Genomic DNA, 27,373 nt, shown 5'->3' on the forward strand with positions numbered 1-27,373 from the left:
ATCACTTTGTAAGACATATAAATTCTTTAATCACTTAAGTTGCAATACCTGAAAGTAATACAATATTGAATGTTAACTGTAACTGAAAAATAAATTTAAAAAGAGTTTCTCTAGTTTGTATATTAAAGACTGAAATTGTTAGGTTGTAGAGTGGGGCCATATTCAACTTTACTAAGTAATGCCAAATTGTTTTCTAAAGACATTGAACAAAGTAATGCTCCCACTAACTGTGTATTGTGCCTGAATTCCTTGAAACATCTTTTCAAATGTTTCTTGGCCATTAATTTTCTTCTTCTGTGATATTTGCAAATTTTAAAAATTGGATTGTCTTTTTCTATTGATTTTCACGAGTTCTTTTATTTAAAATTTTTTTATTTTTATTTTTTGTATTTTTCTGAAGCTGGAAACGGGGAGGCAGTCAGACTCCGCATGCACCCCACCGGGATCCATCTGGCATGCCCACCAGGGGGCGATGCTCTGCCCATCCTGGGCATCACTCTGTTGCGACCAGAGCCACTCTAGCGCCTGAGGCAGAGGCCATGGAGCCATCCCCAGTGCCCAGGCCATCTCTGCACCAATGGAGCCTCGCTGCGGGAGGGGAAGAGAGAGACAGGGAGGAAAGAGAGGGAGAGGGGTGGAGAAACAGATGGGTGCTTCTGTGTGCCCTGGCCGGGAATCAAACCCGGGACTTCTGCACACCAGGCCGACACTACCACTGAGCCAACCGGCCAGGTCCAATTTTCACGAGTTCTTTATATATTCTGTATCAGTGCTGTTCAGTAGGAACTAAATACAAGTCACAAATGTAATTTAAAACGTTGTACCAGCCACATTTTAAAAACTGAAAAAAAGCCTACCTGTGGTGGCGCAGTGGATCAAGCATCAACCTGGAACGCTGAGGTTCCCGGTTCAGAAAAAACCCTGGGCTTGCCTGGTCAAGGCACAAATGGGAGTTGATGCTTCCTGCTTCCCCCTTCTCTCTCTCTCTCTCTCTCTCTCTCTCTCTCTCCATCTCTCTCTTCTCTAAAATGAATAAATAAAAAAATTTAAAAAAAAAAACCTGGAAAAAAAACCAGAAAAAAATAATTTTACTTTTCTAAAATTTTTTTCTATTGATTTGAGAGACACAGAGAGAGGGAGATGGAGGGAGGGAGAGAGGGAGAGACAGACAGACAGAGACAGAGAGACAGGAAGGGAAAGTGATGAAAAGTGTCAACTCATAGTTGCATCATTTTAGTTGTTGATTACTTCTACATGCCTTGACAAGGGGGGCAGGGCTCAAGCTGAGCCAGTGACCCCTTGCTCAAGCCAGGAATGTTGGGCTTCAAGCCAGCAAACTTGGGATCATGTTGATGATCCTGTGCTCAAACCAGCAAGTCCACCCTCAAACTGGCAAGCCCACATGCTCGCTGTCTCAAGCTGTTGACCTCGAGGTTTTGAAAATGGGATCTCAGTGTCCCAGGCTAATTAATATGCTCAATCCACTGCGCTACCACTGGTCAGGCTCACTGGTTGATTCTTTTATATGCCCTGACTAGAGATCGAACCCACAACCTTGGTATATAGGGATGATGCTCTAACTAACTGAGCTAACTGCTCAGGGCAGACTAATGCTATCTTAAGACCAGGTATTATGGAGGCCAGCTGCACACCTTCTGCAAGTGAATTTCCTTTGCTATTAAGAAAATAGGAAACCTGTACTTGACTGCTTGTTTCTCATTCCCCTCAGTTTAGGTACCTATCACCTCATACTTCATATTGTTTCAGCCACTTCCACCTAAAATTAAAATGGCCTTTTATGGCCCTGGCCGGTTGGCTCAGCAGTAAAGCATCGACTCGGCATATGGTTGTCCTGGGTTCGATTCTGGGTCAGGGCACATAGGAGAAGCGTCCATCTGCTTCTCCACCCCTCTCCCTCTTGCTTCTCTTTCTCTTTTCCTCCCCTCCTGCAGCCATGGCTTGATTGGAGCAAGTTGGCCCCAGGTGCTGAGGATGGCTCCATGGCCTCCGCCTCAGGTGCTAAAAGATGCTGGTTGCAATGGAGCAACTGTCCCAGATGGGCAGAGCATCACCCCCTAGTGGGCTTGCCGGGTGGATCCTGGTCGGGCGCACGCAGGAGTCTGTCTCTGCCTACCCTTCCCTCCCCTCAAAAAAAAAATTAGCTTATCTGTCCAGTATCAAGTGGCTCCCAACGGCCTATGTGGCAACTAAGGCACAGGGCCCCAATCTATTTTCTCAAAGCCTGAAAGATAACACTTACTGGACGCTTACACAATGAGAGGCATTGTACAAGCATGTTTATTTTAGTTTAATAATCACAATATCCTCTGGGCCGTGGATAATACCCCTGTGGAACTGGAAGCATGGAAAGTAACCATGAGCCTGACCTTTGGTGGCACAGTAGATAGAGCCCGGAGTGCTGAGGTTGCCGAAAACCCTGGCCTTGCCTAATCAAGGCACATACAAATGCTTCTTGCTCCCTCTCTCTTTCTCCCCCCACCTGAAATCAATAAATAAAATTTTGGCCCTGGCCAGTGGCTCAGTGGATAGAGCACCTGCTTGGCATTTAGATGTCCCGGTTCAATTCCTGGTCAGGGTACACAGGAGAAGCGACCATCTCCTTCTCTTCCCCTCCCTCTCCCCCTACTCTCCCTCTTCCCCTCCCACAGCCAGGTTGATTGGTTTGAGCATGGCCCTGGGTGCTGAGGATAGCTTGGTTAGTTGGTCCTAGTGTGTCAGCCTCAGGTGCTAAGGATAGCTTGGCACTCAAGCATCGGCCTCAGATGGGGTTGTCAGGTAGAACCAGGTCGGCTGTATGCAGGAGTCTGCATAAATAAAATAAATAAATAAAAATCTTAAAAAGAAAACCCCACTGAATTCTATTAACAGTGAGACCACATGTCTCTCATAATGTTCTTAACCTTACAATGGGAAAAAGCACAGAGAAATTAGGTAACATTTGTGGTCTGTAGAAAAGTGGCCACAGGAGACCTGAGTCTAGGGAGCAGGATGATCACTAGAGCTGGATGCTATGCCTAAAGGCACCAGGTAAAAACAAAACAAAACAAAACAAAACAAAACAAAAAAACAACCCCCCCCCCCAAAAACGGCAACAAAATCCCCAAGTGAGACACAATGCTTTTTTTTCCCTCCCACAATGTAGGTCAAACACTAATAGTCACTATCCACATATGTAAGTATACTCATATAGATGCATTGCATATATAGGAAATAAAAAAGAGCTAGTAAAGAATGTTTATTCTCTTAGATCACATTTCAGTAATTATGACACATTGTTTTAGTTCAGACTGTTACAACAGAACACTATAGAATGGGTGACTGTAAACGAAAAGAAATTTGTTAATTTGTTTCTCACAGTTCTGGAGGCTGGAAGTCCAGGATCAAGGTGCCAGCATGACTGAGTTCTGATGAGAACCTTCTTTCGCGCCTTTTCTCACTATTATTCTCACGTGGCAGACACGGAGAGCGCGCAGCGGGGTGTCGTCTGTAAGGGCACTGATCTCCTTCACGAGGGCCCCGCGCTCCAGACCGAACCACCTTGCAGAGGCCCCACGTCCTAAGACCATCTTCTTGAGAACTGGCATTTTTAACGTTATGAATTTGGTGACGCTGGGTACACAAGCATCCAGTGCATAACACCTTCCTTCATCCAACTGTGTGCTGGTGAAATCCGACTTAAAACTGTAGTGGAAAAAAGAAAATCCACAAAAAAATGTTCACCCTCTGAACCCCAATTTCAACTGCCGTGAACATCTTCAACGTCCTGAGAGTTCAGCTAAGGGGCATTTAGGCCCTCTTGTTCTTCCTTCCGAAAATAACTAAAAACTCATAGCCCTTTCAAGTCATCTTACTTAATCTCACCTTGTCACTTTTTTGCAGGAAAGTGATGAACAACCATCTTTAAGGGGCAGTTCCTCTAAGACCTTAGGAAGCGTGATGACAGAAGCCGCAGCCCTCCGGATTTGGGGAGGGGGCGGCGGGGGGTGGAGGTGGGGACAGGGGCGGTGGGGGCGCAGTGAGGCCGCGGGCAGGAGCGCGGGGCGTCCCGGGAGCCCGGCTGGGGGCGAGTCTCCGGGCCTGCTCCGTCTCCGTCCTGGCCGAGGGGACGAGGTGAAGAGGCAAGCGGGAGAGGAAGAGAGGAGGAGGTATAATGGCGAGGGGCGAGAGGGAAGAGGGGCGCCGTTGGCGCGGCGCTCGCGTTACCCCAGCGCCCGTGGAGAGGCCCCCGACGCCGCTGCAGACGCATGTGCTCCGGGCGGGCAAGTCTTCGAGGGTGGCGGGGCACGGAGACCAGAGTCCCGGCGAGCTCGGTCACTTCTCCCGACGTCGCCTGCGACCCACCGTGAGGCGGGCCGGCTGACGCCTCCGCCCCGGACGGCCGCGGAGGGCCGGAGGGAGAGGTGGCGGCGACGCCGCCGCTCCCGGTCCCGGGCGGGTCTGCAGCGTTGGGGCCCGGGGTCACTGTCCCGGAAAGGCGCACGCACGGCCGGCCGGCCGGCCAGCTGCGCCCAGCCCCGCCCGCGCCGGCCCGGGGTCGCCCTGCAGCTGCGGCCCGAGCGTGTGTCTCTTTAAGGGGCCGGGCCTGCGCGGCCGAGGGGCGGGCGGGGAGCGCGTCGCTCCCGAGTGAGAGTGTGGGGGAGAGCGCGGCGGGCGGGCCGCGGAGGGAGGGAGCGAGCGAGCGGGCGACGCGGGCTGCCCTGTCGCCGCCGCCGCCACCGCGGTCGGAACAGCGGCCTCCTCCCCTCCCCTCCCCTCCCGCGCGTCGCCCTGCCGCGGGGAGGGGACTCGCGTCGCTGCCTCCAGCCGCGCCAGATGAAGCAGCTGCCGCCGCAGCCGCCGCCGAAGATGGGGGATTTCTACGATCCCGAGCATCCGACCCCTGAGTAAGTATCAGCCCCGCGGCCTTCCGCTGCCGTCGGCGGTCTCAGCCCGAGCCGAGGGCGGCGCGGGCCTGCGCGAGGAGTAACGGGCCCGCGGGGGACTCGCGCGGGCGGCGTGGGGAGCAGGCCCGCGCCGCCGCCTCGCCCGGGCCGCCGTGGGCCGGCGCTTGGGCCCGGCGTTGGCGCGGCTCCTCGCGTCGCAGCGGCGGTTGGGCCGGGCCGGGCCGGTGGGGGAGGGGCGGCCACGGCCTCCGCCGCCGCCGCCGCCGCGTCCTCGCCGACCCGGACGGCCCGGGGCCGGAGGGCTCCTCCAGCTCCCCTCGGCCCGCTCAGGCCGCGCTGCAGGCCAAGGGGTCGAGGCGGGGCAGCTCCTGGTGCCCGACCTAGCGAGACGGTACTGGCGATGGTAGGCCGCGAATCCCCGGGCTCGGGTGGAAGCTCGAGCCGTCACCCGGACGCCTGGCAACGGCAGTTGGGACCGGAAGGGCCTAGCGCGCGTCGCTCGGCCCCGGCCCGCGGAGGGCCCGCGCTGCACTCTTGGGTTCGGTTTTTTTCTCCGGGCAGTGGATCCTGACCTCGGAGCGCTTCTGGCTCCAGATTCTGCACCTTTGGCACTTCGGTTTTGTAATGGTGGCGAGGTTTGTGCAGCCCCGATGTGGAGGTGACACCGGGGTTGTTTTTCCGCCTGAAAGTGAAAGCCTTCGGAGGGGCACACATTTTCTTCCAGACTGAGAGATCTGCACACTTTCGGAAGGACACGGCTTCTTTGGTCACGGGAACCTCTCACCCTAAACGGATGACTTTTCTGCACCTTGTGAAGACTTCCTTAGAAACCAGGAGTCGGAGGAGGAATCCCTCAGAGACAGTATTCTAGAAAACCGAAATACGCTTTTGCCCAATAGTCTTTCCAGCCTAGGACGTTTTTACATTTGGGTTCAGGGCTGTATCTGCTACAGTATGTGATGCCTCAGGGAGCCTCCTCTCCACCGCCTGGATCCACTTCTTTCCCTGCGGCCTCGCAAGACTATTGTTTTACCGAGCTATTCCTCAACTCCTATTTGCTGGTGTTGGTTGACGTCTAGACCTGCCATATGAGTCATAACATCCAGGATTTCAAATGAAACTGTCACTTGTATGACCAGAATGATACAAATAGTTTTTTTCCTTTGGACACATTGTACCTTAGTTCCCTCTTATGATTTTTTTTTTTTTTTTGAACCCTTCCAAATATTTTCACCTCAGTTCAGAAAAGTCTGGGTCTTACTTGCTAGTTCTTAGTTTCAAGGGCAACACAGAAGGATTCTGTTGGGCTGTTGATGGTTATCTCTGCACAGAAAAGAAAACTAATTATTCTGCCTTTCTAAAACAAAACCCAACTCTTCCGTGCAATTAGCTTTCTCAACATGGCCTTTTCCTTTCATGGGTTGTTTGCATGTAGGTTAACAGTACCTTTATTAGATTGTTTTGATTTACTGCATGATCACTGGCCGAATTACAAAGCTTATGTTTTAGGCTTTTGGTTTGGGGCTTGGAAAACCTAAAAGGAAAAAAATGGTCATGGTCTAATAAACTCTTATTGAGCACTTGTCCTGTACAAAATAACATGGTAGCCCCTGAATGGCTTAAGTGCCTGCTTTCAGTTCCTTTTTAAGTTGTTTGGTGGAGTCCAGAAGCTTTAAAGATCACATCCTTACATTTCTTTAGGGAAAACATAATTTTTCATATGACATGGGGAGTGGGGAGGAAATCAAGAATGTTTTATTGTTTTACACAAGGTCTTGGAATTTTTTCACTGCTTTTCTGTCTCCACTGCTTTGGATTGCTAATAGTGACTAAGTTTCAGTTCTGAAATATGTATGTGGTGTGTACTGACCTGCCTGGACTATATAAAGAATTATAAAGTGTTTTCTATCATAATACTATGAGAACTGGAGGAGATCTTAGTAGGCATCCTGAACATTACCACCTGATTTACATGCGGAAACTGAAGCCTAGAGAAAGGAAGTGACAGCAAACCTCATGAGGTGGTATGTATAAGACAGGGACTATACCACTGGAGAGAGAAGAGCAGTAGTATAGTGTAGGGTTAAGGAAATAGGGTCAGACCTGGTTTTGAATACTAGTTGAACCTTCGACATGTGACTTCATCTCTCTAAGCTTGGACTTCTCATTTTTGAAATAGGTGTATAATGGTAGCAACCTCATAGGCCTTTTGGGAGGATTGAATGAGAATAATGTGTGAAAAGCACTTGGCCCATGTGTGGTGCATGTAAGTGCTTCTAGCTGGGGTCATCGGGAAACTTAAGAGTTAGGATTTTAAGTCAAGCATGAGAAGATTAGGTGGGCTTGGGAGGGGTGACATGGCTAGGGGAAGGAATGACTAAACACCCTTTTTAGAATTCAGATTGTTTGAAATTGTTTTTAGATACATGAAAAAATTAAGGTATGAAACAAGTAAATTCATTTTGAAGTAACAGTTGGAACCTGATGTTCCAACTGATATTTGTCTTGTACTCACTCTTTAATCAGGCACAACTGTAAGACCAGGCTTTTTTCTGTGGCAGATAGGATTGTGTTTCAGGTGAAAATGGCTGTAATCACCTAAGTATCTGTGCTTTAGGTGCCTGCTATTGGGCAGGCCCAGGGCCAGGTGTTGAGGACACTGCAAATTAGAGCCAGTCAGAATCTTCAAGGAACTCTTCTAGAGACAGGCAAGTATTTTGCAGAGATTGAAGTGCTGTTCTTTGAACATATGCATGTCTGTTTTGTACATTCAAGTTTGTACAAAACAAACTTGCCCTTGTGGGCACCCGCTAGTGATGGGTGATAAGCAATAAATAATATAGAATGTTCAAAGGTAAGTGCTTTGAAAAATGGAGCAATGCAAGGGTGGTCCAGAATATCTGGGGAAGATGTTGCAATTTAAAATGAGGTGGACTGGGTGAGCCTTCTTAAGACTAATCTATAGGTGCCTGGCCTGTGGTGGCACAGTGGATAGACCCTTGACCTGGAATGCTGAGGTTGCCAGTTCAAAACTCTGGGCCTGCCTGGTTTCAAGGCACATATGACAAGCAACAAGCAAGCAGTGAACAACTAAAGTGAAGCAACTGTGAGTTGATATTTCTTGTTCCCCCTGCTTTGTAAAATCAACAAATAAAATCTTAAAAAAAAAAAAAAGTAATATACAGGCAAAGACTTAAAGAAGAGGGAGTTAGCCATGTTAATACCTGGTGGGAAAGCATTCCAAGTCGAGGGAATAATAGTTAATCCCATGGCACTGAAGCAGACCTAGTGAGTTCTGACCATTATGGCTAGACTAGAATGAATGAAACAGAGTAGTAATAGATTGGGTCAGGGGGTAGTGCAGATTTTACAGGTCTCTGTGGAGCTACTATAAGTACTTTTCCCGGAGCTTTCAAACAGAGGAGTGACATGGTTTGCTATCAGCTTCAGAAGAACCACTCAGTTTGCAAGGGGGAACAATAATGGAAGCATGGAAACTTGTAAAGAAGCTAGTAATCTAGCCTGATCAGTGGTGATGCAATGAATAGAGCAAGGGTCCCCAAACTATGGCTGGTGGGCTGCATGCGGCCCCCTGAGGCCATTTATCTGGCCCCCGCCGCACTTCCGGAAGGGGTACCTCTCATTGGTGGTCAGTGAGAGGAGCACTGTATGTGGCGTCGCCACAAAGTGCAGCGTGGCTCACGTACAGTACTACCAGTGATGCGGGATGTACGTGTCACGGCTCCGGAAGCACATCATATCACTTGTTACGACCAGCAGTGACAAATATGGAACCGGACAATGACCATCTCATTAGCCAAAAGCAGGCCCATAGTTCCCATTGAAATACTGATCAGTTTGTTGATTTAAATTTACTTGTTCTTTATTTTAAATATTGTATTCTCGTTTTGTTTTTTTACTTTAAAATATATGTGCAGTGTGAATAGGGATTTGTTCATAGTTTTTTTATAGTCCGGCCCTCCAATGGTCTGAGGGACAGTGAACTGGCCCCTTGTGTAAAAAGTTTGGGGACCCCTAGAATAGAGCCTCAACCTGGGATCCTGAAGTCCCAGGTTTGAAAATCTGAGGTCACTGGCTTGAGATCAGGCTCACCATGAATGTGGGATCACTGGCTTGAGCATGGGATCGTCAATGTGATCCTATGGTCGCTGGCTTGAAACCCAAAGTTGCTGGCTTGAGTCCCCTGGTTAAGGTACATATGAGAAGCAATCAGTGAACAACTAAAGTGACGCAACTACAAGTTGATACTTCTTATCTCTCATCTCTCTTCATTCCTGTCTCTCTTTCTCTCTTCTCTCTCTCTCTCTCTCTCTCTCTCAAAAGAAAATTAAGCTAGTAATTTAGGAGAGAGATTCTGGTGACTGTACCAAGGTGGTGACAGGAGATGGTGAGAAATGGTTGAATTCTGGATATATTTTGAAGATCAAATGGATATGATTTCTTGATAGATCAAATGTAGCATGTGAGAGAGCCAAGGATGATTATAAGGTTTTTGGTCTGAGCAGTAAAAAAGATTGAGTTGCTGTCAACAGAGAGAAGGGTGACTATAAGAAGAGCAAGTTTGGGGAATAGATGAGAAGTTTGGTTTTAGACTTGATGAATTTGAGATGCTTGTTAGACGTTTGGGTTGAATTGATACCCTAGTCTGGAGTTCAGGGGAAAGATCTGGACTAGAGATAAATTTTATAGTCATTAACTTAGGTATTACTCAAAACTGCTAGACTGGGTAAGATCATCAAGATATCCAGTATAGAGCCTGACTAGGTGGTAGCACAGTGGATAGAGTGTCAACCTGGGACACTGAAGACCCAGGTTCAAAACCCCGAGGTTGCTGGTTTGAGCGAAGTTTCGCCTGCTTGAGCATGGGATTATAGACATGACTCCATGGTTGCTGGCTTGAGCAAGGGGTCACTGACTGGGTTGGAGTTCCCTTCTTTCCCTGCTCCCTATTAAGGCATGTATGAAAAAGCAATCAATGAAAAACTAAAGTTCCGCAACTATGAGTTGTTACTTCTCATCTCTCTCCCTTTCTGTCTCTTGCTCACCAAAATAAATAAAAATAAAAAATATATATAGAGAGATCCAGTGTAGAAAGAGAGAAGGATCCAGGAGGATGGGTCCTTTTAAACTGTAGCATTGAGAGGATTGTTATAGTGTACAGTGTAGAGGTTTTAACATGGATGGATGGCATCCATAAATTTAAGGGAAAAATTACCTCTTTGTTAATCTCTAACTAGAAGTTAGCATTTCTTTTAATTACTAATGTAAATAGTAAACTGCAGTACTATTAACAGTACTTGTGTTTTTACTAGTAGTACTAACCACAGATATTTTTTCTTTTTTTACAGGAACAGAGAGAGGGATAGACAGGGACAGACAGACAGGAACGGAGAGAGATGAGAAGCATCAATCATCAGTTTTTCATTGCGACACCTTGGTTGTTCATTGATTGTTTTCTCATATGTGCCTTGACCACGGGCCTTCAGCAGACTGAGTAACCCCTTGCTTGAGCCAGTGACCTTGGGTCCAAGCTGGTGAGCTTTTGCTCAAACCAGATGAGCCCGTGCTCAAGCTGGCGACCTCGGGATCTTGAACCTAGGTCCTCTGCATCCCAGTTCAATGCTCTATCCACTGCGCCACCACCTGGTCAGGCTCTTTTTCTTTTTTGACAGAAACAGAGAATAAGAGAGGAGAGAGACAGATAGGGACAGACAGACAGGAAGGTAGAAATGAGACACATCAATTCTTCCTTGAAGTTTCTTAGTTGTTCACTGATTGCTTTCTCATATGAGCATTGACTGGGATGGTAGGACTATAGCAGAGTGAGTGACCCCTTGCTCAAGCCAGCGACCATGGGGTCATGTCTATCATCCCACGCTCAAGACAACAACCCAGCGCTCAAGCTGGTGAGCCTGGCGACCTGGTGGTTTTGAACCTGGGTTCTCTGTGTCCCAGTCTAATGCTCCAGCCACTGCACTACCACCTGATCAGGCATAGCCACAGATATTTTTATAATATCTTGTACTTATAGTAGATAGCTCAAAATGTTATTAATGTTTATCATTACATTGAAATAAACAGTAGATATCAGAGCCACCTCTAGATTTTTAAGAAGCATATTATTATATCACACATTTGGGGTTTTTGTCCCCAATGTAATTTGTCTTTGTAATCATGTATTTTATTATTTTTTTAGTGCCCTGACCTGGGATTGAACTGGCAACCTCTGTGCTTCGGGATGGTGCTCTAAACAACTGGGCTATCCTGCCAGGGCTTGTGTATTTTATACATTTAAAAATACTAAGCTAAGAAGGCATCCACAGGCTTTATCAGACTGCCATATGGCCTATCGCACAAAAATAGTTAAACCTCTGGGCTCTGGAGCCATATGCCTTGTTTAGAATCTTACCTCTTTTACTTTTTTCTTCAAATTTTAAAAATGATTTTATTTATTAATTTGAGAGAGAGAGACAGAGAGAGAAAGACAGGGGGGGCATGAAGCATCAACACATAGTAGTTGCTTTTCATAGGTACCTTGACTGGACAAACTAGGGTTTCGAACAGGCAACCTCAGCATTCGAGGTTAATACTTTATCCACTGTGCTGCCTCAGGTTAGGCACCTCTTTTATTTACTAGTATTATTAACCTGGGCAAGTTGTGAATAGCATTTTCTTTCTTTTTTTTAAATTGAATTTATTGGGGTGACAATTTAACATAATTATACAGGTTTCAGGTGTCCAATTCTACAACTAATTTTTGTACACCATATTGTGTATTCACCACCACTCCATCCCAAGTCAAGCATAATAGCATTTTCTGCAAAGGGTTTTAAGAATGAGGATTTAAGAATTAGGATTAATATTGGATGGAAAAGATACAGCCAGAAAGAGCAGTACTTTACAAGGTGCCATAATGTGAAGAGCATGGTGAATTTGGCAAAACAAAGTTTATTAACTGGGAAAAAATCTTTCAGCATCTTTAAATAAAACATAAAGCTGCGAGGATAGTAAATTCTTTAAATTCGCATAATTCACCCTAGCTACATTGGCGATAGAGATGCCACAGGAGGCCAACTAAGAGAAAGTCTCATGATGTAATCACCAGATTCCACATATGGTAGACATTTAGTAGCTTTGTATACAGTACATGAATCAGTATTTTTGTTATTTTATAAGAGAAATAGCTTTGTAGTGATTGATGCATGATTCGACAGGCCAGGGCACTCTCTTTGGGCTGCCGAGGGACATGGGAAGCCAAAGTACTATTTGAAGGGTTTTGTGGTTAAGTATGGAAAGCCTCATAAACTCTCCTGGTACTACTTAGGATAGAGTATACCTCTCCAGCATTCATGTCCCTCTTTTTTGTTCTTGCCATTTCTAGATTTCAGGCAGACCATTCTTCTAGTGATACAATGTATCTTTAGCAAGGTATCAAGCAACTATTGATACAGTTGTGTTTTCCTAAGAAATGTCCAAATGGCTAAGACACTTTGTACATACAATATTATATATCAACCGTACTTGCCTAATTTCCTTAGTGGAACTTTGGAACTCATAAATCTTTTCTGCCACCTTTCACTGTAGTGACTAATTGATTTAACCTGTTCCCCATTAAATTGAAATTCATTATGATTTACTCCTTAATAGATATTTGTGATAACTTTTTCTTGACCTTGATACTCAGTTTTCCATGAGCATTGTCAGTTTTAGCAGAGAAGCTAGAATAGTCATATTCTGGATGACAGAACATATGACTAGCCGGGTTATGGAATAAAAAGTTGACTGACTTCATCATTTGTTAATTATTCCAGAGTTCTATTGAGTACCTTATTTTGTATTCCACTGCAGGTAGTTATTGTTAAGATCGTGAGAGACATATATGTTGGAAACTGAACCATTTATACCTAGAGTCACTGAAAATCAGGTTTAGAATCCTTTTTCTGCCTGACCAAGCAGTGGTGCAGTGGATAGCGCGTCGAACTGGGATACAGAGGATCCAGGTTCGAAACCCCGAGGTTGCTGGCTTGAGCCCAAAGGTCACTGGCTTGAGCAAGGGGTCTCTCGCTCTGCTGTAGCCCCCCAGTCAAGGCACATATGAGAAAGCTGTCAATGAACGAGCAATCAATGAACAACTAAGATGCTGGAAGGAATTGATGCTTCTCATCTCTTTGCCTTCCAGTCTGTTCCTCTTTCTGAACCTCTCTGTCTCTGTCAAAAATGAAAAAAAAATCTTTTTTTTTTAAGTTTATTTATTTTAGAGAGGAGAGAGAACGAGAGAGAGAGAATGGGGGGGGGGCAGGAAGCATCAACTCCCATATGTGCCTTGACCAGACAAGTGCAGGGTTTTGAACCAGAGATCTCAGCATTCTAGGTCGATGCTTTATCCACTGCGCCACCACAGGTCAGGCAGAATCCTTTTTCTTTCTGAGATCTGCTCTTTAGGAAGAAACTTACTTTGAAAAAACTTCAAACTTACAGGAAAGGTACAAGAATAGTATATTGAATTCCTATACACTTTCTGTCTAGATTAACAAGTAATTGAAATTTTGCCACAGTTGCTTTATCTTTTTATATAAAAGATATGTACTTTTAAAAAATATTTATTTACTGATTTTATGGGGGGGGGGATAGAGCAAGGAGTATCAACTCATAGTTGCTTCACTTTAATTGTTCATTGATTGGAAGTCATGTGCTTTGACCCAGCAATCCCGGGGTTTCAAACCAGCGACCTTAGCATTCCAGATCGAGGCTTTATCCACTGTGCCACCACAGGTCAGGTGTGTTTGTTTATTTTTGACTAAACCATTTGAGAGTAAGTTGCAAATACTATGACCCCTCACCCCTGAATATTTTATAATACTACCTAATAACAATCATTCTCTTAAATAACAAATATATAGTAATGAAATTCAGGCAATTTAATATAACAGTACTGTTCATATTTATTTTAAACTGTTTTTGAGAGAGAGAGAAGCATCAACTCCCTGTTCCACTTAATTGTGCTATCAAACCCACAACCTTTGGAGTCGAGTCAGCACTCTCAGTGGAGCCAGTACCCTTGGGGTCGAGTCCTGACCAGGGTTTGAACCAGCCAGCCATGACCCTGCGATTGAACTAGGTGACCTCAGCACTCTGGGACAACTCTATATCTACTGTTCCGTGAGCCAGGGCTCATTACTGTTCACATTTGAGTTTCTTCTTGTTTTAGTCTGGTATTACACATTTCATTTAATTGTCATGTCTTGTAATCTTCTTTAATATCTGAGAATAGAGCTTTAAATTCAAGCTTTGGAGGTACTTTACTATGATCTCTTTGTATTAATTGTAAATGTGATATTTTAGGAACAATAACAGTGTCTGTAGTATGTTTAATACGGTTTCTTTTTAAATTACTAAAGCAAAATTGTTTATTACAAAAAGAGTAAGATAATATGTACAGATGTTTGTAGAGGAAAAGGAAAAATCCCAATTTAACATCTCTTTCCTATTCCACCTTTCCAGACATTTTCCTTTTTTTTTTTTCATAAATGGGGTCATACCCTTTTACATATCACTTTTTTCTACATATTTCATCATCTCTATGTTTGCATTTATGTATAAGACGTGCTCATCTTTTTTTTAAAAAAGTCAGGCAATACCCCTGGTTGGCAAATTGCGGCTCGTGAGCCACATGCGGCTCTTTGACCCCTTGAATGTGGCTCTTCCACAAAATACCACGTGCGGGCGCTACCTCGATAAGGAATGTACCTACCTATATAGTTTAAGTTTAAAAATTTTGGCTCTCAAAAGAAATTTCAATCGTTGTACTGTTGATATTTGGCTCTGTTGACTAATGAGTTTGCCGACTACTGCTCTGTACTATGGATATACTATATTGTTTTATTAAGGTGTCTGGTTATTATGTTAAGCAGTTTAAAAGGGCCTTATGACATGTGCTATGTGGAAGGTGTCTCCTTTCAAATCTGTTTTCCCATGGGGTGAATATATTGGTAATTTATGATAGTGCTTTCATAATTTTATTTAGAATTTGACTCCTATTCTTTTTTCTTTTTCCTATTTTATTTTTGTTTTTTTAAACATTTTTTTAAATTTTTTATTTATTTATTTTTTATAGAGACAGAGAGTGAGTCAGAGAGAGGGATAGACAGGGACAGACAGACGGGAACGGAGAGAGATGAGAAGCATCAATCATTAGTTTTTCATTCGCGTTGCAACACCTTAGTTGTTTATTGATTGCTTTCTCATATGTGCCTTGACCGTGGGCCTTCAGCAGACCGAGTAACCCCTTGCTGGAGCCAGCGACCTTGGGTTCAAGCTGGTGGGCTTTTCCTCAAACCAGATGAGCCTGCGCTCAAGCTGGCGACCCTGGGTCTCGAACCTGGGTCCTCAGCATTCCAGGTCGACGCTTTATCCACTGTGCCACCACAGGTCAGGCACCTATTCCTAAAAAAAATATTTTATTTACCTCAACAAAATTTATGTTACTGTAGATAATTTCCTTTTGTTGAGAAAGGTAATGTTTAATCGCTGCTTTTCTCATGTAACACACTGTGGTGCCGCTTGTGCTGCTTTTGTCTTGTTATCAATACAAGCTGTGTCCAGGTGGTGAGGTAGTCCCAGTCCACGGGTGCACTTAGGATGTGAACTTACGGTTTTCCAACAAGTGGACAGAGCTCACAAGTAGCAATAATGAACATGTTTGTGGGACCATGAGATGCCAAAGAAATATCATTCCTTATGCTGATACTAGGAAAGTAAAGTAGTTGTGGATTAACTAGAGAGGCTGTATAATTATGGTTACTTTGAAATAAGAAATTTCCTTTCTGACATCATCCCAATATGCAAAGCTTGTGGTTCATCCCTGGTCAGGGGCACATACAGGAACAGATCAATGTTTCTGTCTGTCTATCTCAAAAATAAATAAATAAATAAATCCATATAGCTTGTTTAGTTGTCTATAGATGTTTTCCCTACTCAAAGAATTGCTTGGAAAATGGAGCCATTTTACTTTAACCTAAGTTGTATATCATTAAGACCCTAATTAATGATTCTCTGATTCAGAAATTTGCATTATTTATAATTTAAAAAGCAGTGCTTATTTTATGGTGTTATAAAGGTATAAAGAATGTATACAAGTTTGATGAATACTTAAAAAGAACCTAGATCATACTTTGAAATTTCCCTGTTAGTAAATTTTCTTATCTTCTGTCTTCATTAAAAGAAAGGTTGAGGAGGGTAAGTGACACCATTCTGTTTCAATGAAGTTTCAGGTTAGTTATAGTGTAAGCCTAGGTTTATTGAAGCAGATTTTTTGAGGCCAATTAATATAATATTTTGATTTAGTAAGAGGCATAATTTATTTGATTTTTTTTTTTTAGGGAGAGATAGGGACAGGCAGGCAGGAAGGGAGAGAGATGAGAAGCATAACTTGTAGATGTGGCACTTTAATTGTTCATTGATTGCTTTCTCATGTGTCTTGACCTGGGTGCTCCAGTTGAGCCAGTGACCTCTTGCTCAAGCCAGTGACCTTGGGGCTTAAGCCAGCGACCCTGCATTCAAGCCAGTGATGTAAGAGGCATGACTTAGCACAAGGGTTAGCAAATGGGCCAGTGAACCACATCCAGCCTGCTCGCATGTTTTAGTGCAGCCTATGAACTAAGAATGATTTTATGGTTTTAAAAAATTGAAAGAAGATTTTAAGTTTTCAGGAAAGAATGGCTCATCTCAGTTTTACGCTTTTTAGAGTGGCTTTATAAGAAGTTTACTGAACTCCAGTTTGGCATTAGAGTGATGAATATCACAGTTATGTTGGAATAATTATTTCTATTTTATGTTTCTCCTTTAGTATAACCTTCTAAGAAAAGAGCTCTAAGCTCTTAGATTGTTTTACTCTTTGTCAGTCAGGAAAATAGAATTTAATGTAAGGAATTGGTTAAAAGTGTTTTTGGAGAACTGAGAAAACAAAAAGGGGACACTGAGGTAACAGAGGAAGGCAGAAAGTAGCTATATCTACCCTAGAACTGGGAGAAAAAAAGGGAAGAGGGTGTAGTTACCAGAACCTAGAACTTAGAGTAGGGCCCTGCAATGCTGAGGCCTCTGAGGAAGTGGGTATTGGACTTACCGGTGTTGGTGTTTGTGAGGAATTGCAGTTAGGCTAGTCTAGGATTGTGGGAAAAAATGGAGAAACTGGAATCACACCAGGGTGAAACACATTGATCGATGGGTCAGTACACATAGGAACTATGATCAACAGGAAGGGGCAAATTCGCTTTTACTCTTCCAGTATTTTGGTCTTCCTCTATCTAGCACATGCTATTAGTGTCAAAAGGAGAAATGTAGCTTATAGGGTTCTAGTCATACTTTCACAAACAAGTGTGTAGGAAGTGTGGGCTAGGAGCTGAAAGTTTCTTAATAAATGACATGTGGTGTAAACATACTGAAAATTTTCTCAGAGCTCCAGGTAAGAAATTATTCTAGTGTATTTTCAGGAATCTGGAAAAGTAAAATAGAAATCCAAAAGAGATTTTTGGATGAGCATTGTGAAGTTTCTGGAGGCTTTTTTCTTTTTCTTTATTGATTTTTAGAGAGAGAAAAACATTGATTTGTTGTTCCACTTATTCGTGCTGTCATTGGTTGATTCTTGTATGTGCCCTGACCTGGGCTTGAATCTACAGCCTCAGCATGTCAGGATGACACTCTAACCAACTGAGCCACCTGGCCAGGACAAAGACATTTTTCCTTGTCCTTTTTTTTTAAGGTCTTGTTGTCTGTTTATCCCCCACATGTTGCACTTTTCTAGAGGCATAAGCAGTGAAATAGTGGCTTTTGTTTACCTTGGTCTGTTGGGTACAGTAGGAGTAAAAGACTGAGGAGTGAAGACTAGAACTTGGTCACGTAGCAAGAAAACCCTAACGTACAAAATATTGGGGACTTCTGGCATCCTCTGCTTTAAAAAAGAAAAGTTGGGACTTTCTAAATATGCTTCAAGTTAACATTGTGTATTGCTCGATAGGAGAAAATAAATCTAATTATCAATTACTTAGGAATGAGGGGTTCCAAATAGGATATAGCCAATTTGTGCATGTTTTAGTTGAGTGTTTCTTGAAATTTTTTTTCCAGTCCATGATGGACTGATGATACATTTTAAACATACAATAAAAAGTAATTCATAGAAAAATGAAGTAAAAATGTAAATGAAGTAAAATACACCACTGATGGAAGTCGTGTATCTTGATTGTTCTGGTAATATGAAGCTATGCATGGAATAAAATTGCATAGAACTACATTCACACACAAATGAATATGAATGCAGATTAAAAAGAATGGGGAAAACCGAATAAGGCCTAGTTGAGTTAACAGTAATGTACCAATGTCAGTTTCCTGGTTTTATTATTGGACTATGGCTATATGAGAGTCACTGTTGGAAGGAGGTTGGGTGAAGAGTAGTACAGGGACTCATTGTAGTATTTTTGCAGCTACCTGTCAATCTAATTATTTCAAAAAAATAAAAAGCATAAATTACATAAGCCTATTGATCACTGGTCAAGGTCAGATTGCTGTAGAAGTTTCTAAACTTTTTAGTTTCAATTTATGTACTTGTGGATATGTAACAAAACTTAGCTAACTGGCACTGGCCTGAAGACTAGAGTTAAGTTTTTAAAACTCCCTTTTTCCTCTATGATTGATTACTCCATATTTTTGCCATTTTCATTCTCTCCCTACCTTTTATCTCCTACCTCCACTTCTCTGCTCCTCATTTGTTCAAGGTAATTTACTGTGGCCTGAACAGTGGTGGCGCAGTGGATAGAGCGTCACCTGGGATGCTGAAGATCCAGGTTTGAAACCCCGAGGTCACCAGCTTGAGTGTGGAATTATCTACATGACTCCATGGTCACTGGCTTGAGCAAGTAGTCACTGGCTTGGCTGCACCCCCCCCCCCCCCAGTGAAGGCACATGTGAGAAGCAATCAGTGAACAGCTAAAGTGACACAATTATAAGTTGATGCTTCTCATCTCTCTTCCTTCCTTTCTCTCTGTCTCTTGTAGTAAAAAAAAAAAAAAAAGATTACTTTGCCCCTTATCAATGCCAAGACCTGGGGATAAAAAAATGAGCAAGGCTCTTACTATTTATGCTTATTTTATTTTATTTTAATTTTTGTTTATTGATTTTAGTGAGAGAGGAAGGGAGGGAGGGAGAGAGAAGAACATCGATCTGTTCCAGTATGTACCCTGACCGGGGATCAAACCAGCAACCTCTGAGCTTTGGGATTATGCTCTAACCCAGTGGTTGGCAAACTCATTAGTCAACAGAGCCAACTATCAACAGTACAACGATTGAAATTTCTTTTGAGAGCCATTTTTTTTTTGGTTTTTATTTTATAGGGACAGAGAGAATCAGAGAGAGGGATAGACAGGGACAGACAGACAGGAACAGAGAGAGACGAGAAGTATCAATTATCAGTTTTTCATTGCGACACCTTGGTTGTTCATTGATTGCTTTCTCATATGTGCCTTGACCGTGGGCCTTCAGCAGACTGAGTAACCCCTTGCTCAAGCCAGCAACCTTGGGTCCAAGCTGGTGAGCTTTGCTCAAAACCAGATGAGCCCGCGCTCAAGCTGGTGAGCTTGGGGTCTTGAACCTGGGTCCTCCGCATTCCAGTCCAACTCTCTATCCACTGTGCCACCATCTGGTCAGGCGAGAGCCAAATGTTTTAAATTTAAACTATATAGGTAAGTACATTCCTTGTCGAGGTAGCGCCCTCACGTGGTATTTTGTGGAAGAGCCACACTCAAGGGGCCAAAGAGCCGCATGTGGCTCTCGAGCTGCAGTTTGCCGACCAGGGCTCTAACCAACCGAGCTACATGGCTGAGACTATTTATGCTTATTTTCTAATAGTAGTGTTGTGAAGTACTGTACCTTACTTCTGCGAGTTTACATAGAGATACCAAGTCCAAATGAATTTTTGAGGAGTTTTATTGATTAAGTCCATATGACTAACATGGGGTATAGCTGGCCCAAACCGTGCAGTGTCAAATATAGCTCTGAGGCTGGTTATATACCCTTGACTACATACAGCAAGGGTTGGGAACCTTTGGCTCGTAAGCCAGATGTGGCTCTTTTAATGGCTGCATCTGGATCGCAGACAAATCTTTAATAAAAAAAATATTAAAAATATAAAACATTCTCATGTATTACAATCCATTCATTTCCTACCGCTCATGTTCATGGTTGCGGGTGGCTGGAGCCAATCACAGCTGTCGTCCTGGACAACACCAAATTTTTATTGGATAATGCATAATGTACACAGGTCATTGTATGGTTCTCACGGAATTACATTTTAAAATATGTGGCGTTCATGGCTCTCTCAGCCAAAAAGGTTCCCGACCTCTGACATACAGTTTGGGGGAAAAGGAGGTATATGTTACTTTCAGGATTCCAGGAAGAGAGGGAGAGTTAAAATCAGTGTAAGCCCTGGCTGGTTGGCTCAGCGGTAGAGCGTCGGCCTGGCGTGCAGAGGTCCCGGGTTCGATTCCTGGCCAGGGCACATAGGAGAAGCGCCCATTTGCTTCTCCACCCCCCCTCCTTCCTCTCTGTCTCTCTCTTCCCTCCCGCAGCCAAGGCTCCATTGGAGCAAAGATGGCCCGGGCGCTGGGGATGGCTCCTTGGCCTCTGCCCCAGGCACTAGAGTGGCTCTGGTCACGGCAGAGTGACGCCCCGGAGGGGCAGAGCATCGCCCCCTGGTGGGCAGAGCATCGCCCCTGGTGGGCGTGCTGGGTGGATCCCGGTCGGGCGCATGCAGGAGTCTGTCTGACTGTCTCTCCCCGTTTCCAGCTTCAGAAAAATACAAAAAAAAAAAAAAAAAATCAGTGTAGGGTGGTATGTAAATTTTGTCTCTTATTGAAAGGGAAAGGAAGTTCTTCAGATAACCTTAATCTTTTCAGAGAATTATAGTTAAACTAAATGACCCAGTCATCCTTGTAAGTCAGGAAACTCCCATTCCTTCTGCCTCCATTCTCTAAAGTAAGGACAGGGCAAGAAACCTGACTTTCTCTCCTAAAATACTAATATTAATTTTTGCAATTCTTTGGTACCTTACCACAGTAGACACTTGCTAATCAAAGAATCTTACAAATATATAATTCAAATTGCTGACTAACAGTTCCCATGTATTGAGCACTATGTGCCAGGCACTATATGAAGGGTTTTATATAGACATTTAAAAAAAAAAAACCATAGACATTTTTGTTTTGGGGGGAGAGTGGTACCAAATTACTTTATTTGAAGGAATGGTACAAATGAATGGACATAAGTGGATGATTTGGTACAAGTTATAGAAATGGTAAAGGTAACTCCAACATGCATATACTGCTTTGGTGACCAGGGGAAGTCACCCCTGTAGCTCTGTGAAGCCAGCCTAAGGCTTAGCTCTCATCATTGTCTCCCAAGGTGTGCTTGTCAAAGAGATACTCTGCCATGCGAGTTTGGGGGCCCCCAACCTGCTCAAGTTGGTTATGTGGCCACCCAATTCTTTAATGGATTTCACCTGCTCATTCAGGTGGTGAATCTCAATGAAATCACACAAATGAGGGTCAGTTTTGTCAGTGGCCAGTCTGTGCAATTCCAGTAGTGACTGATTCGCACATTTTCCAAATGTAATGTACACTCCATTGCACTTAGCCCATTCTCCCAGTTGTAAGGTCTGGTGTCTTGATATCCTGAAGGAAGACTTGGCCACCTTGTTGGTTCTGCAGCTTCATCACTTTCTCAGCATGTTCCCTCATGAGACTGGTGAAGAAAATATTTGGCAAAGTTCTTTTGTGTGTGTGTGTGTGTGTGACAGAGACAGAGAGGGACAAGATAGCGACAGACAAACAGGAAGGGAGAGAGATGAGAAGCATCTACTTTTTGTTGCGGCTCCTTAGTTGTTCATTCATTGACTGCTTTCTTTTTATTTATTTATTTATTTATTTTTATTTTTTTATTTTTTTATTTTTTACAGAGACAGAGAGTCAGAGAGAGGGACAGATAGGGACAGACAGACAGGAACGGAGAGAGATGAGAAGCATCAATCATCAGTTATTCGTTTTGACACCTTAGTTGTTTATATTGATTGCTTTCTCATATGTGCCTTGACCGTGGGCCTTCAGCAGACGGAGTAACCCCTTGTTCAAGCCAGCAACCTTGGGTCCAAGCTGGTGAGCTTTTTTTGCTCAAGCCAGATGAGCCCGCGCTCAAGCTGGCGACCTCGGGGTCTCGAACCTGAGTCTTCCGCATCCCAGTCCCACGCTCTATCCACTGCGCCACCGCCTGGTCAGGCCATTTACTACTTTCTTATATGTGCCTTGACTGTGGGACTACAGCAGAGCAGGTGGCCCCTTGCTTAAGCCAGCGACCTTGGGCTTCAAGCCAGCAACCTTTGGGCTCGAGCCAGTGACCATCCATGAGCATGGGATTACGTCTATCAGTGGCCCCCGGGCTGCGGGCCGGTCCGCAGAGAAAGAATAAATAACTTACATGATTTCTGTTTTATTTATATTTAAGTCTGAACAATGTTTTATTTTTTGTTTGTTTGTTTTTGTTTTTGTTTTTTTTTTGTATTTTTCTGAAGTTGGAAACGGGGAGGCAGACAGACTCCCACATGCGCCCAACCAGGTCCACCCGGCATGCCCACCAGGGGGCAATGCTCCACCCATCTGGGGTGCTGCTCTGTTGCAACCAGAGCCATTCTAGCGCCTGAGGCAGAGGCCATATAGCCATCCCCAGCGCCCGGGGCCAACTTTGCTCCAATGGAGCCTTGGCTGCGGGAGGGGAAGAGAGAGACAGAGAGGAAGGAGAAGGGGAGGGGTGGAGAAGCAGATGGGCGCCTCTCCTGTGTGCCCTGGTGGGGAATCGAACCCGGGACTCCTGCATGCCAGGCTGATGCACTACCACTGAGCCAACCGGCAGAGCTATGTTTTCTTTTTAAAAAATGACCAGATTCCCTCTTACATCCATTTAAGACTCACTCTTGACGCTTGTTTCGGTCACGTGATACATTTATCCGTCCCACCCTAAAGGCCGGTCTGTGAAAATATTTTCTGACATTAAACTGGTCTGTGGCCCAAAAACGGTTGGGGACCACTGGTGTCTATGATTCCATATACGTGATCCCATGCTCAAGCTAGCGACCCTGTGCTCCAGCTGGTGAGCCTGCACTTAAGCCAGATCAGTGCATGCTCAAGCCAGTGACTTCGGAGTTTTGAACCTGGGTCCTCTACATCCCAGTTTGATGCTCTATTCACTGCATCACCACCTGGTCGGGCTCATCAATGTTTTAATTTACTTGTCCTCATGGATCCTATTTCTTGGGCGAGAGTATGGCAAATGTTATAAATTAATTTATGGCCGGTATGGCTTGTTTTCTCTACAGGTCAGTTTTGAGATGTTTCTCACCTTTCATTTGAGGATTGCCTGAAATTGGAAAGCTAAAAATTTGGTACTATTATTAAGGAATTTCTTTGATTCAAAAAGTTATGAGAATTATGCAAGGAATGTGAATGGAAAGCCCAGGGGAGATTATACAATAGGAGCAAGATGGTACCTTTGTCTCTTTGTAATTTAAATTCTAATTGGGAAGTCAGGAACAATAAATCCAGGTGAAAGCTATTTGTGATTGTCCTTCTACAAAACATACGGGTTAAGAGTTGAGTTTAGCAGTGGTGTCTGGAATGGTAAAGAAAGAGGTAGGAAAAGACAGTACAGTGATGAGTCAGAACAGACATAGTTGTCAAGGGAATGAAAGTGGGACTGCAGTGGTTGAGAGGAGTAAGATGGGTGGGGGGATGATGTGTGTATGGAAGCTGAGACAGGACGATGGCAGAATGAAGAGGAAGGTGGTAGAAGGTAGAATATGAAAATTTTTTTGAAGTTGAGGAAATCTCAGATTTTTCTGGGGGGTAGAGTAGTGTAAGAGCACTAAGTGCAGCTGTGAACAAGATAAACCAAATACCTGCCTTAAAGGAGCTTGTATTATAGGGAAGGAAACAGGCGCTACATTAAAACAAACAAAAAACCTCATCTTGATAAATGCCAGGAGTAAAATAAGGTACTTTAAGAATGATGGGGAAATATTGGAGGAGATAACATTTGCAGTGTCATCTTATTGTGAATGAGCAGTCTGTGAAAGATCTAGGGGGAATAGAATTATATTCTAAGAAGGAACCTTCTAAGAAGGTGAAAAGGCCAAAAATGAGCTTGGAGTGTTTGAGGGCCAGAAAGAAAGCTAATGGGTTGAGAACCTAGGGAAGGAGGAGGGGAAACTTTGAAGAGATGTAAGGTCAGAAAGAGACAATAAGCAAGCATGATCTGATACATGGTTTTGAAAGGCCACCAGGCTGTTATGTAAATCTGCAATATGTGTTCATGATAATTATAATTGGTGTATGCATGCATGGAATGATCATCATTAGTTCCATTTTGACCATGTTACGTTTGAGTTAAATAGGAGACATCCAAGTAGAGATGTCCAGGGAACATTTTGGTAAATAAGTATAGAAAGAGGTTGGGCTTGGAGATGTGGGATCACAAGTCTATAGACGAAATTTAAAGCCCAGAATCTGGATTAGATGAGGTAGGAGAGAGCAGAGTAGAAGGAGAAGGAGGCAGGCCAAGCAGGGATCAAGGTTTTGAGTACTGAGATGTGAAGACGTCTGGTAGCATAGGAGGGCCAACAAAAAACATTAAGGAGGAATGGCCAGTGAGGATAAGAAGAAAACAGGAGCAATGTCTTCTGTGAAAGGCTGGGAAAGAAATCAACTATTGGCTTTAAGGTGTTGGTCACTGGTGTTGACACCCTTCCCCTCTTTTTTTTTTTTTTTTTTTTTCTGAAGCTGGAAACGGGGAGAGACATGCGCCCGACTGGGATCCACCCAGCACGCCCACCAGGGAGCAACGCTCTGCCTCTCCGGGGCGTCGCTCTGCCGAGACCAGAGCCACTCTAGGGCCTGGGGCAGAGGCCAAGGAGCCATCCCCAGCGCCCGGGCATCTTTGCTCCAATGGAGCCTTGGCTGCGGGAGGGGAAGAGAGAGACAGAGGGGGGGGGGTGGAGAAGCAAATGGGCGCCTTCTCCTATGTGCCCTGGCCGGGAATCGAACCCGGGTCCCCTGCACGTCAGGCCGACGCTCTACCGCTGAGCCAACCGGCCAGGGCCAGCCCTTCCCCTCTTTTAAGGTAAGGTATATAAAACTGTTTAATGAGAAAGGAGGGGCACGGGCAGACATTGATGATAGAAGAAAGGGAATAAATAGGAAATAGAAGTATTTGAGAAGGCAAGAGGGTAGGGCACTGAGTCAAATGTTGGGATCATCAATTAAGAGTGGTCAGGGAGGTGGTAGTGACAGATACTTGGAATAGGTATCTAGGGGAGTCAGAAAGGGAATTAAGTGGCACAAGTCAGTGAGTTAGTAAATGATAGAAACAGGATTTCATCCTAGGTATCATTAAAGTTTGGTCTTTTTTTCATTAAATTTTTAAATTTAGCCATTAAATTTAATGGGGTGGCGTTGATCAATAAGTACATAGATTTCAGGTAAATATCTTTATTGCATTTGGACTGTTGATTGCGTTGTGTGCCCATCACCCAAAGTCAAATCATTTTCAATCACTATATATTTATCCCTCTTCACTCCCCTTCCTACCTTGCTCCCTCCCCCTGATAATCACTTCACTTTTATCTATGTACATGATCTCAAGTTTTATATGCCACACATGTGTGAAATCATCGAGTTCTTAGCTTTTTCTTATTTACTTATTTCACTTAGTATAATGTTCTCAGGGTCCATCCATCTTGTTGTAAATGGCAATCTATAATCATTTCTTATAACTAAGTAGTGTTCCATTGTATATATGAACCACATCTTTATCCATTGATCTCTTTGTCATGTTATATTGCCATGCTAATAAGCAAAGTAAAAAATAATGAAGAAGGTTTGCTTTCATGAAGGAAAATCAGGGAAGTGAGACTAGGTTGAACTGAAAAAAGGAAAATTGAAAAGAAAGCCCCTTATTAACCTTTTCATTTATGGCAATTATTATTTACGTTGTGTTATAGTTATTTGGTATACCTCTGTGCCATATTACTTAAAAGTGTGAAATTCCTAGTGGGTGAACTTGACATCTTGCCTTTACAGAGCTAACACTGCCTTGAGAGGGGTAGATCCTTAAATAATTATTGAACTAATAGCTTTGTGATTGATATATACTTATAGTTAACATTGTTGCCTTTCTAAAACAAGTCATTGGGCAATCAGTGGGTTGTATGCATTGGAAAGATACATTCTGATACAGTCTGATATAGTTGCTTTAGGCCTAGCTAACTCAGGGTGGTTAGCTAGGACACCTATTCCCTACTCAAAACCTTGACCTACAGAAGGATTGACTCTTGAAGAGGTTTGCAGCCTGACCAGGCGGTGGTGCAGTGGTTAGAGTGTTGGACTGGGATAGGCCGAGGATCCAGGTTCGAGACCCCGAGGTCACCACCTTGAGTGCAGGCTTATCTGGCTTGAGCAAAAAGCTCATCAGCTTGGACCCGAGGTCGCTGGCTTGAGCAAGGGGTTACTTAATTTGCTGAAGGCCTGCAGTCAAGGCATATATGAGAAGCAGTCAATGAACAACTAAGGTATCGCAACAAAAAACTGATTATTGATGCTTCTCATCTCTCTTTGTTCCTGTCTGTATGTCCCTATCTGTCCCTCTCTCTGACTCTCTGTCCCTGTTAAAAAGAAAAAAAAAAAGAGGTTTGCAAATGTGTATGACCATAAGCCAAGCAGGGAATTAGGTAGATGTGATCCTTTGTGATAAAAGTTTTCTTATTAAGACTTTCTTTCTGATGTACTTTTTCATAATATTGACTATCTAAGGCAATTAATTTCTAAATAATAACAATAATAATAGCACTTCAAGTGCCTAAATATGTAAATGTTTGCATGACTTCAGTGCATTCATTCCAACTTTTCTTCCAGGACAGTGTTTTCATTTGTACTTGTTGGGGAGCAGATCAAAGATTGAGAAACCTAAAAAAGAAATATGAGTCCTAAAATGGAAACAAACCTAAAAAAGAAACAAGCTGTAAAATTCCACTTCTTTCCTAGTGGTGAAGATAATCACTTAGTACTTGAGCTGGGTTCCCTGCCAATATTTCTCCATGGGTCTTACTTGTGGCCACCTTTCTTCTGGAGTACCCAGAGTACTACTTGAGTGTACCTCTGGGCTGGGATATGTTATAAGCAGTGTTATGAAATAGTCTTTAGATTGTCATTAGTGGCTTCCTTCCTTTTGTTATCAGCCAGTTCTCCTGTCTTATATCTTGAGTTTTTGTCTCTTCACAATACCCTGCTTCTGCAATTTCATATTCTGTTATAGGGTCTATTTTTTATGTAGCTTAGTTTCATCAATGAATATGAATTTAGAAA

General features: G+C 43.7%; 1 protein-coding gene and 1 long non-coding RNA gene across 3 annotated transcripts in view; one reads left to right on the top strand and one right to left on the bottom strand.

The window, feature by feature from the left end:
- Positions 1–3,239: 3,239 nt before the first annotated feature.
- On the bottom strand, positions 3,240–4,554 carry LOC136382493 (uncharacterized). The gene is made up of 2 exons (XR_010747244.1): positions 4,225–4,554; positions 3,240–3,702 (listed from the first exon to the last, which is right to left on the bottom strand). It is a non-coding gene; the product is annotated as an uncharacterized lncRNA (long non-coding RNA).
- A 117-nt stretch (positions 4,555–4,671) lies between these two features.
- Positions 4,672–27,373, top strand: part of SETD2 (SET domain containing 2, histone lysine methyltransferase) — a 111,717-nt gene continuing 89,015 nt past the window's right edge. For both annotated transcript variants that reach the window (XR_010747242.1, XR_010747243.1), the window contains exon 1: positions 4,672–4,904. The gene's annotated coding sequence lies outside the window, so the exon portion shown is untranslated. The remainder of the gene's footprint in view (positions 4,905–27,373) is intronic.

This window comes from Saccopteryx leptura, chromosome 10 (genome assembly GCF_036850995.1).
Source record: "Saccopteryx leptura isolate mSacLep1 chromosome 10, mSacLep1_pri_phased_curated, whole genome shotgun sequence".
In the NCBI taxonomy this organism is placed as follows: Eukaryota; Metazoa; Chordata; class Mammalia; order Chiroptera; family Emballonuridae; genus Saccopteryx; species Saccopteryx leptura.